The sequence below is a fragment of the Zea mays genome, chromosome 4 (assembly GCF_902167145.1).
Source record: "Zea mays cultivar B73 chromosome 4, Zm-B73-REFERENCE-NAM-5.0, whole genome shotgun sequence".
NCBI lineage: Eukaryota > Viridiplantae > Streptophyta > Magnoliopsida > Poales > Poaceae > Zea > Zea mays.
In genome coordinates this window covers 122,048,547-122,058,854 of record NC_050099.1, presented here as the reverse complement: position 1 = coordinate 122,058,854, position 10,308 = coordinate 122,048,547, and the positions used below count along the sequence as shown (strand labels likewise).

Sequence of the window (10,308 nt, the reverse complement as noted above, 5' to 3'; positions counted from 1 at the left end):
GAAGCAGAAGCTGGAGCCAAACGGGTAGATTCTCGCGCCGCTTCTCCACGACGCGCTTGCGCATAAAGCCGCCCGGCCACGGAACGCTAGAAGCGCCCGTCAGTTGGCTTCAGTTCGAAGCCGCACCCACTTCGCTAGGGTTCTAGCCCACACACGCTCCTCCACCGCCGCGAACCCATCGCGCCGCCAGTCCGTCTCCTCCCCGCATCATGGTAGGTACGGGCCACCTCCTCTGCGCCGGTGTGTTCTCCTACGCCGCGTCTCATTCTCGTCTTCCCTAGGGTTCACGCTCCGAGGACGCAGCCTCATCCCCGTCGCGAAGGAACCTCTCCCCCCCCCCGTCGTCGTCGTCGCAGGTACGACCTCTCTCCTCCATCCGGACCCTCTCATTCACCACCGCCGCCGCGGTCATTCCTTGATCCTTTACTGTCGCTAGGGTTGCTGCACCCACACCGGCGCCGCTGCTCCGTCGTGAAGCTTCCTTTGCTCCCCCCGTCGCGTCGTCATCTGCGCAGGTACGGTGTTGCTCGACTCGATCCCGACCCTCGGCGCCCCCTCCGGTCGTGTAGCTAGGGTTCGTCCTGCCCTGTTTATTCAGTACACGGCCGCCTGATCTGCAGTTAATTCAGTACATCAAAAAAGGGTATGGATGGAAGTAGTACCTAATTGTTTCTCCAATGTTGCCTGCAGATTTCCTTATCAACTCGGGGTCTTCGTCTTCGGTTCCAATTTCCAGTGCAACCAAGGTATTCTCATACACAATTTGTTGCGCAGTTTACTGTCAACATGGGCACAACCAATTACTGTTTAAGGTTTACTAGGGATGGCATTGCTCTGTTGCATTAGTATTATTTGTTCAGGGATTAGTACTTAGTTTGTTTGTCAGAACCTGTATGGTCAGGGTTCAGTTCATACTTTGTTCATACTTTTGTTTGTTACTAGATGTATGTTAGTTGCTTCAACCAACATTTGTCCCTTGTCGGCAATTCATGTCAATACATGGAAGTTAGTATATTGTCCCCTTGTCTAGTACACTAACCAACCTAAATCCACATCAGATGGATTCAGCAGACTCCATAGCCGACAAGGCAATTGGAAGGATGCAAGAGATTGCGGACAAGATTTATTCCGTAGCTCAGGAAACAATCCGTCCAGGATGCGGGTTGACCTCCTTTGACGCTACCAAACTTCGTGTAGCATTGGAGGACATTGCTTGCATGATGGAGCAAGATTCTCTGGTGTTCCAAGAGTATTTGGACAAGGTCAACAACGTAACCCACCAGCCTGACAGCAACTACGAACCCTCAGACTTGTCCTCACCACCCCCTGGTGAAGACAACCTTAGTCCAGACTGGGACTTTGCCGAGCACTTCGAAAGGTTTTGGGGTATTGAATATGACTCCGATCAGATGCCTTCCTTTAGTGACAATGAGGTTTAAGTTAGAACTTGGTTAAGCTTGTAGTAAGGTCTTAGTGAAACAGGGATATGATCAGGCTTTTGCTTAATGGGTTGTTGTAAATGTCTTCCCTGTCCTTTTGTGTCCAGTACCAGTTTAATTAACGTTGTCTTTGTGTAATTAAGCAAATCCGAATGTTACTACTTATGGTAGTACCTGATGTTATTATGGTCAGTTCAGTGTTCTTTATGTTTTCTTCTTAATCCGAGAGCACTACGTATTTTCAAAACTCTACACTTGTTTTGCACTAGATGGACAAGTCTGGCAAAGTGATTGCAAAGTGGGATAGTAGAGCAACAAAAATTTACATAGAAATTTGTGTAGAAGAGGTCAATGCCCGGAACAGGCCACAACAGTTTCTTAATGCAGAAGGGTATGCTAACCTGATAAGGAAGTTTAAAGAACGCACTGGTCGCACTTACACCAGGGATCAAATGAAGAATAGGTGGGACTCCTTAAAGAGAATGTTCACACAGTGGAAAACTCTTAATGAAAGGGCTACAGGTCTTGGTCGAGACCCTCATACTAGTTCAATCAGTGCTCCAGATGAGTGGTGGGCTAAGCAAAATAAAGTAAGTAGACTTTTTTTATTTTTTGTAGATTAACAATAGTAATGGCCATCTCAAAGTAGGAAATACCATGTTGCTGCAGGCAATGCCAGGGTGTATTATGTTCAAAACAGCCCCCCTAGAGAATGAGGACGAGCTAAAGGTTATGTTTGGCCCCATTGTCTGCACAAATGAAAGAACCCTTGTTCCTGGCATCGAGGATGCAAATTCATCATCTGATGATCATGTCGAAGCCACTTTAGGTGGGGGTGAAAACAGCACACCTGACCCATGTTCAAATGCGACTGGGAAGCGTAAGGTGCATCATGATTCTCCTAAACCAAAGAAGAAGAAAGATACGAGGGAAGAGTACATGAAACGCCTAGTGGAGGCTTTTGAGTCGCGTTCAATGACCACTAACAAGTCCATCAACTCTGCTGAGACCGACCTTGTTCGTGTTGAGGTTATTGCGCAGTTGCAACAAGTGATCGATGATGGTTCACCTGAAGGCAGCGACCTACAGTTTTGCCACTCATCTATTGATTGAGAAAAAGTATAGAGATGTATTTGCATCACTGAAGACAAAAGAAGGAAGGAATGCTTGGTTGCGCCGTGCTTTCGAGATAGATCTAAAAAAGTCTACTTAGATGGTGGTCGTCCGACAACAGAGGCTGATGTTCACTATTATGTTAGTCGTGTCACTATTATGAGTCTTGTCATGTCACTATTATGAGCCTTGTCGTGTTACAAAATAAACATTTCGTATGCATAATTTTCCCTTTTGAACAATTTTGCAATTATTCGAGTTGAACATGTATTTGAATAATTAGAGTTGTATGTTTGTGAACAATGTCAATATGTGAACTTTCTGTCACCTATGATACATGCATATGTGTCTTATATACTGTGCTTATACATGAATATGTGCCTGTTGTTTGTGTACATGCAGATGTGTGACCCTGCTGCACACACATATGATCATGACACGGATGACAGAGATGCACAATTGCTTGTTGCCCTATATGCTGTAGACATTTGGGGCAGGCCTTCCAGTGAGGTTTCTAGAAGAACAATGGTTGAAACAGGTATTCAATGGGTTGAACAAACTTTGGAGAATAGTAACGACTGCTTTGACATGTTTCGCATGCGACGTACTGTTTTTAGACGATTCCATGCCGTGGTGTCAGTACTATGGAAGCTCTAGGTATTTTCTTGTGGGCATGTGGGGGTCCACAATCATTTAGGCAGATAAGGAACAAGTTTGGTCACTCCTTGGAAACTATTAGTCACAAGTATAGTGAAGTACTTAATGCACTACATAAGATGTCAGCTGACGTAATCAAGCCCAAAGACCCAAATTTCATAGAGATTCATCCTCGTTTGCGAGAGGGGAGATTTTGGCCCCACTTCAAGGATTGCATAGGAGCAATTGATGGTAGTCACTTTCCAGCGTCTATCCCGGCCTCGGAGCAAGCCAAATATATTGGTCGGCACGATTACGCATCACAGAATGTAATGGCCGTTTGTGACTTCGATATGAGGTTCACATTTGTTGTCACAGGTTGGCCAGGTTTAGTACATGACACTAGAGTATTACAAGATACTTTGATAACTTATGCGGACTGGTTCCCCCATCCACTGGAAGGTAAATAAGTATGTTGTACTTTTGTATCATACGATATTCATTTATGTCTTAAGTATTGAACTTTATATTTCTGTTTGTGCAGGTAAATACTATCTTGTGGATTCAGGTTATCCAAATAGAAAGGGGTACCTTGCACCTTATAAGGGTCAGAAGTATCACATTTCAGAATGGCAAAATGCGAGGCAACCTATTGGGAGCAAAGAAGTATTCAACTATGCACACTCGTCGCTACGCAATGTTATAGAGCGATCTTTTGGTGTGCTTAAAATGAAGTGGAGAATTCTGTTAAGTCTCCCTTCATTTTCGCTTAAGAAACAATCCAAGATAACTATTGCATGTATGACATTGCATAACTTCATTAGAGACAGTGCTCTACACGATAGAGACTTTGATGAACTAGGACCTAATAGCCTTGGTCATGATGTATCTGTAGGTGAGAGTAGTAGTAGCACATCTGATGAGTTAGACATGAGTGCATTTCGAGATGGAATTGCTAATGCATTAGTGTCGTAGTTAAATATGTAAATGTAACGGTAGTTATGTTGTAATGAACTCCACTAATTATATGTAATGACCTTTTGTTGGTTCGGTGTTAATGTGTATAGTTTGTTCAAACAGAATCTGCAATCTGAGAATCTGTGTATCCAAACACCTAGATTCTAACGAACAGCTTTTCTGCACAGCTGGCGAACCAAATACCTAAATTCTAACCACCAGCTTTTCCCAACAGCTAGCTTTTCCCCACAACCAGCTTTTCAGAAAAGCTATTCAGAAAAAAGCCGAACCAAACACGCCCATCAACCCTTCGTCAAGATCGACGACACGCCCGAGCCCGAGGAGGCCTCGGCCCAGCCCAAGGTACCCTCGGCCGCCGAGGGTGAGGCCCTGCGCGTCGAGGCAGAGCGGAATGGGGTCACGCCAAACCCGAACTGGCAGGCCCCGTACCTAGAATATCTCCTCCGAGGAGAGCTGCCCCTCGACAAGGCCAAAGCTCGGCGACTGGCGCGGCGCGCCAAGTCGTTTGTCTTACTGGGTGATGAAAAGGAGCTCTACCACCGCAGCCCCTCGGGCATTCTCCAACGATGCATATCCGTCGCCCAAGGACAGGTGCTGTTGCAAGAAATACACTCGGGGGCTTGTGGTCACCATGCAGCACCTCGGGCCCTCGTCGGAAACGCTTTCCGATAAGGTTTCTACTGGCCAACCGCGGTGGCCGACGCCACTAGGATTGTACGCTCCTGCCAAGGGTGTCAATTCTACGCAAGACAGACGCACCTGCCCGCTCAGGCCCTACAGACAATACCCATCACCTGGTCGTTTGCCGTGTGGGGTCTGGACCTCGTCGGTCCCTTGCAGAAGGCACCCAGGGGCTTCTCGCACCTGCTGGTCGCAATCGACAAATTCTCCAAGTGGATCGAGGTCCGACCCTTAACCAGCATCAGGTCCGAGCAGGTGGTGGCGTTCTTCACAAACATCATCCATCGCTTTGGGGTCCCGAACTCCATCATCACCGACAATGGCACGCAGTTCACTGGGAAGAAGTTCCTGGACTTCTGCGAGGACCAACACATCTGTGTGGACTGGGCCGCCGTAGCTCACCCCATGACGAATGGGCAGGTGGAGTGTGCCAACGGTATGATTTTGCAGGGACTAAAACCGAGGATCTACAACGACCTCAACAAGTTCGGCAAGCGGTGGATGAAAGAGCTACCCTCGGTGGTCTGGAGTCTGAGGACGACGCTGAACCGGTCCACGGGTTTCTCGCCATTCTTTCTAGTCTATGGGGCCGAGGTCGTCCTACCCACGGACTTAGAATACGGTTCCCCGAGAATAAAGGCGTACGACGACCGAAGCAACCAGACCAGCCGAGAAGATTCACTGGACCAGCTCGAAGAAGCTCGGGATGTGGCCTTACTACACTCGGCGCGGTATCAACAGTCTCTGCGACGCTACCATGCCCGAATGGTTCGGCCCCGAGGCTTCGAGGTGGGAGACTTGGTACTTCAGCTGCGGCAAGACGCCCGAGGACGCCACAAGCTCACTCCTCCCTGGGAAGGGCCGTTCATCATCGCCAAGATTTTGAAGCCCGGAACATACAAGCTGGCCAACGATCAAGGCGAGGTCTACAGCAACGCTTGGAACATCCAACAGCTACGTCGCTTTTACCCTTAAAATGTTTCAAGTCGTTCATGTACCTCATTTTCTTTACATACATGATTGAAGTCTAAACCGTCAAGGTAGGATCAGCCTTGCCTCGGCAAAGCCCGACCCTCCCTCGGGGGCTAGAAGGGGGGAACCCCCTCTGCGTTAAAATTTTCCTCGAAAAAGTTTTCTACCATAACGACTTTCGACTATATCGATAACGGAACCCTGAACACGACGAGAGGGACCTTGAGCGGCAAGGACGACCGAGTCGAGGGACTCCTACGCCTCCGGGATACGGATACCTCACTCATCACCTTCCGTGAAAAGTAACTCACGCTCGGATAAGCGGTTCTGCTATCGAACAAGTCCTAAACGCTCGGGTAGAAAACGACTTTCGTGCTTTCGACTATATTGAAAACGACGAGAGTACACGTAAGCGGCAAGGCCGACCGAGCCGAGGGACTCCTACGCCTTCGAGATACGGATACCTCACTCATCACCTTTCGTAAAAAGTAACTCACGCTCGGATAAGCGATCCTGCTACCGAACAAGTCCTAACGCTCGGGTAGAAAACGACTTTCGTGCCTTCTCGACTATATCGATAACAGAATCCTGCAAACGAGCGAGAGTACACGTAAGCGGCAAGGCCGATCGAGCCGAGGGACTCCTACGCCTCCGGGATACGGATACCTCACTCATCACCTTCCGTGAAAAGTAACTCTCGCTCGGATAAGCGATTCTGCTACCGACGAACAAGTCTTAATGCTCAAAACGAGAGGAAAGGAAACACAACTTTATAACACGACAACAAAATGTTTAGGCCTCAGCAACCGCAAAAGACATATGCATACTTCAGACAAACTGTTCCTGCAGGTTCAGACATAGGCAGAGGGAGCAGCAGCACCCTCGGTGTCGTTTCCACCCTCGGCAGAATCTGGCCCAGCCTCAGACGGCGACACGGGGCAGAAGGATCTATACCTCGAAGGAGAACGCCAGCACCGCGCTTAGGCCCTCACGGCCAGGCTCTCCGCAAGGGTTCCGGCCTGAGCAGACACCCCGGCTAGCCGCTCCGTAGCCTCAGCCAGCTGTCCCCCGAGGACCTCAGCCCGGCTCTCGGCCTCGGCGGCGTGACTCCAGGATTGGTCCCGCTCGCGGATGACCTGGCCAAGCTCCAGCCGCTGATGAAGCCTCTTTTCGAGCCGACACCACCTCCGTCCACGCTGACACCGCTACCTCCGGCTTCAGCTCATCGCAGAGCGGCCGAAGGTTCTAAAACTGAGCAAGAGAGGCTTTAAACGGCAAGGCCGACCGAGCCGAGGGACTCCTACGCCTCCGGGATACGGATACCTCACTCATCACCTTCCGCGCAAGGCAACTCACGCTCGGTTAAGTGGTTCAGCTAGCCGACAGGCGAGTCCTAGTGCTCGAAATGAGGAAGAAACACGGCATTACACTCAAATGCTCAAATGTTCAGGCCTCAGCAGCCACAATGAACAAACACCCATACTCAGGGTACCATTACAAACGGGACTCCGGTTCCATTCCCGCGGGTATGAACAACCTCCACACCAGAGGGCCTACGGGATAACAAACTCCAGGTGGCTCGCCGGCGACCGCTCCATCGGCAGCGACAACGACCTCCGCCTCGGGCGGCTAAACAGCAGCAGTGATGACCTCAGGGCAAAAGCTGCTGTGAAAAGGCCCTCGTCCACGTCCCCACACGAGGGTCGAGGACAAGCCATCAAAGCCAAAGAGCCAGAGGTCCGACCGCAGGTGGCGCCGACAGTCTCGTCGGCGGAGACAACCACCTATGGCGACCACCACCTCAGCACCGACGACAGCGGCCACCTGCCCACCAACACCGCACCAGCGTACGACGGCCGCCCCAAAGCGCACCGGTAGGTCCTCACTCTCGTCCTCGCCGCAGAACGAGAACGGGACCATCCCAGAACACGAACGCTGCCCTCGCAGCATACGACGTGTTGTGCGACCCCTCGGTACAATCGGCGGCGCAGGGAGGACCTGGACATGGCCGGCCCGCGCGCGGCGTGACCGACATCCGTGCGGCGGACGGGCAGCCACGCTCTGCCCCAGCGGTAGGAGGTGGCACCGGAAGCAGCGCTAGAGCCGCTCAGGCCGGGGAGCCAAACAACGCGGCAGCTGCCAGTGCCACAGACGGCGAACGCCCTTCTCCCCCGATCACTGAGGGAAGGAGCGAGCCGCTGCCCACGCGGAGGCAGGCCCCGACTCGGCACACCCCCCTCCCCAGCACAGATGATGAACATCCTTGAAGCTGAGGGCATGGGGAGGGCCAAGACCCAGCTTGCTCTCCCCCACCACGAAGCTGGTGGTCATCATCCTGGATGACCATTGGTGAGGGCCTGCAGCCGGGCTGCATGATGAAAATCCTTGAAGCCGAGCGATGGCTGAAGAGCGCCAACCCCCGCGAGGTCGCGCTCCTCCAACAACAGCAAGAGGAGGGCAACACGGATGCGCCCCATCTGGGGGCTCGGAAGGTGGAAGGGCGCAATGCATGAGGGGAGTGCGAAGGCGTGGCTACTGCCCGGAGGATCGACCCCTTTTTAAAGGCGGCTCTCCCCACTCGCATCCCCAAGCGTCACGGGCAAAGTCTCCACCGACGTGCTCTAGGGTCCTCCCCCTACGACACGAGGGCTGGGTCCCACACGTCATGCGAGCTGACCCGAAACGCGAAGAAGGCAAACCGCCAAGCATGTAACCGCCTCGCGGTTAAAAGCATTCCCTCATCCTCGCCAAAACTAGTGGTCGAAAGGGTGGACCGCCATGCAGGGAGCATACAACTACACCACGGTTGTGCACCCTTTCGGCTTCGTCGCATCCGGCATGGAGGCCCAGGCCCACACGTCATGTAACCGGCGCGCCGGTTACTACGTGCAAGAAACCGCACCGCCACTTGCGCCAATGCCGCGTCTTCTCGACTGCGGAACCAGTGTCGCGACTCGAGGCAGCCCTGCACGTGACCCAACAGTGCCAATTGAGTGCAACAATCACGGGTCAGTCAGCCGCGGGAGGAGGCGCGACGGTCGATATGGCCAAAAGTGGATCGGCAGTAATTGCAGCAACAGACGAGCGGAAGTAGTGGTCAAATCGCCTGCAGGCTCGCGTCCCCTCCTGAAGCGGCAGGAGAGCCCTCTCCCACGGCATGAAGACGACACGCCCGTGTTCCGTTCCTCGAACGACTCGCGCACGCGGCCGCCCCACGAATCGCCCGTCCCGTTGCATTAACTCCTCGGCAGGTCAAGCGACACCTTTGGCAGGCAAAGCGGGCGTCGTTTCACCTCCGCCATGATGACCGCGTCAAAAAAAAGGTGTGCCACACTATTTAAATTCATATTCTTTTCCTCTCTCTCTCTCTCTCTTGCTACAGGGATCGGGAAAGAGGATATTTCGAAAAGGATCCTTCTCAGCGAAGGAAGTGGGCCTCGAGCCCTCCTACTGATCAGGGGTTCGAAGGGTGGCCCCTTGGAAGGGTTCGACAGCCGCCCCAGAGCACTCGGGCTCCGCGCCCATTACTGATCAGGGGTTCGAAGGCTGGCCCCCGGAAGGGTTCGACAGCCGCCCCAGAGCACTCAGGATCCGCGCCCATTACTGATCAGGGGTTCGAAGGCTGGCCCCTCGGAAGGGTTCGACAGCCGCCCTAGAGCACGCAGAGTGAGGGATGACCCTGGGTACGTCCGTTACATGGCCGAGGCTCGAGCTACACTCCCGAGGTACCCTAGGACATTTCTGAGGCCAGCGGGAGCGATTTGTAATGGAATCCCACCGGAGGGAGGCACCGAGCCCTCGGACCCTGTCGAAGGGGTCCGGGTCCAGCGAATCACCCGCAGGTACTTTTGGAGCGCGCCTCTGGGCCACTAGCCGACCCCTGACGAACGGGGCATGGGCGTCCACTCGGATCACCCGTTAGCAACTCACTGGAAACACCATGTTCGGCGCCCTCCGAGGGCAACATGGCGCTTTCCCCCCCCCTTCCTCCTTGCGGAAAGGCGACAAAGGGGCGTATAATAAAAGTCGAGACAGTCCTTGATCATCCTCTAGCTCCGTGCAGAGGCTCGGGGGCTGCTCTCGCAACCCGGCTATGGCCAAACTGTTGACAGCGTCAACAAACTAGCCTAAAAACTCGGAACCTGACCATGCACCCGGGCTACGGCCAGGCCGCATGAGGGAACAACCAGGCCGGTCGAGGCATCACGAATAGCATTAAGACCTCAGAGGAGTCAAACCACTCCTTTGAGGCCTCGAGGGCTACACCCGGCGGGTGCGCTCACGCGCACCCAACGGAACAAAATATAACTGAGAAAGGCCGGTCCCCTCACAAAAAATGTGGTAAAGCCTCCAAGCGAGTACCAACACTCCCTTCGAGGCTCGGGGGCTACTGTCAGGTATCATAATTAGGGGTACCCCCAACACTCCTAAACACGGCTGGTAACCACCCTCAGCACAAACCACAAAGACTGATGGGCACGGTTCAGGT

At 52.7% G+C, this 10,308-nt stretch overlaps 1 long non-coding RNA gene and 1 pseudogene across 1 annotated transcript; both read left to right on the top strand.

Annotated features, from left to right (window-relative positions):
• Positions 1-686: 686 nt before the first annotated feature.
• LOC118476941 (uncharacterized) lies at positions 687-4,246 on the top strand. The gene is made up of 2 exons (XR_004857800.1): positions 687-746; positions 3,733-4,246. It is a non-coding gene; the product is annotated as an uncharacterized lncRNA (long non-coding RNA).
• Positions 1,709-2,652, top strand: LOC109945794 (L10-interacting MYB domain-containing protein-like; annotated as a pseudogene).
• Positions 4,247-10,308: the final 6,062 nt, after the last annotated feature.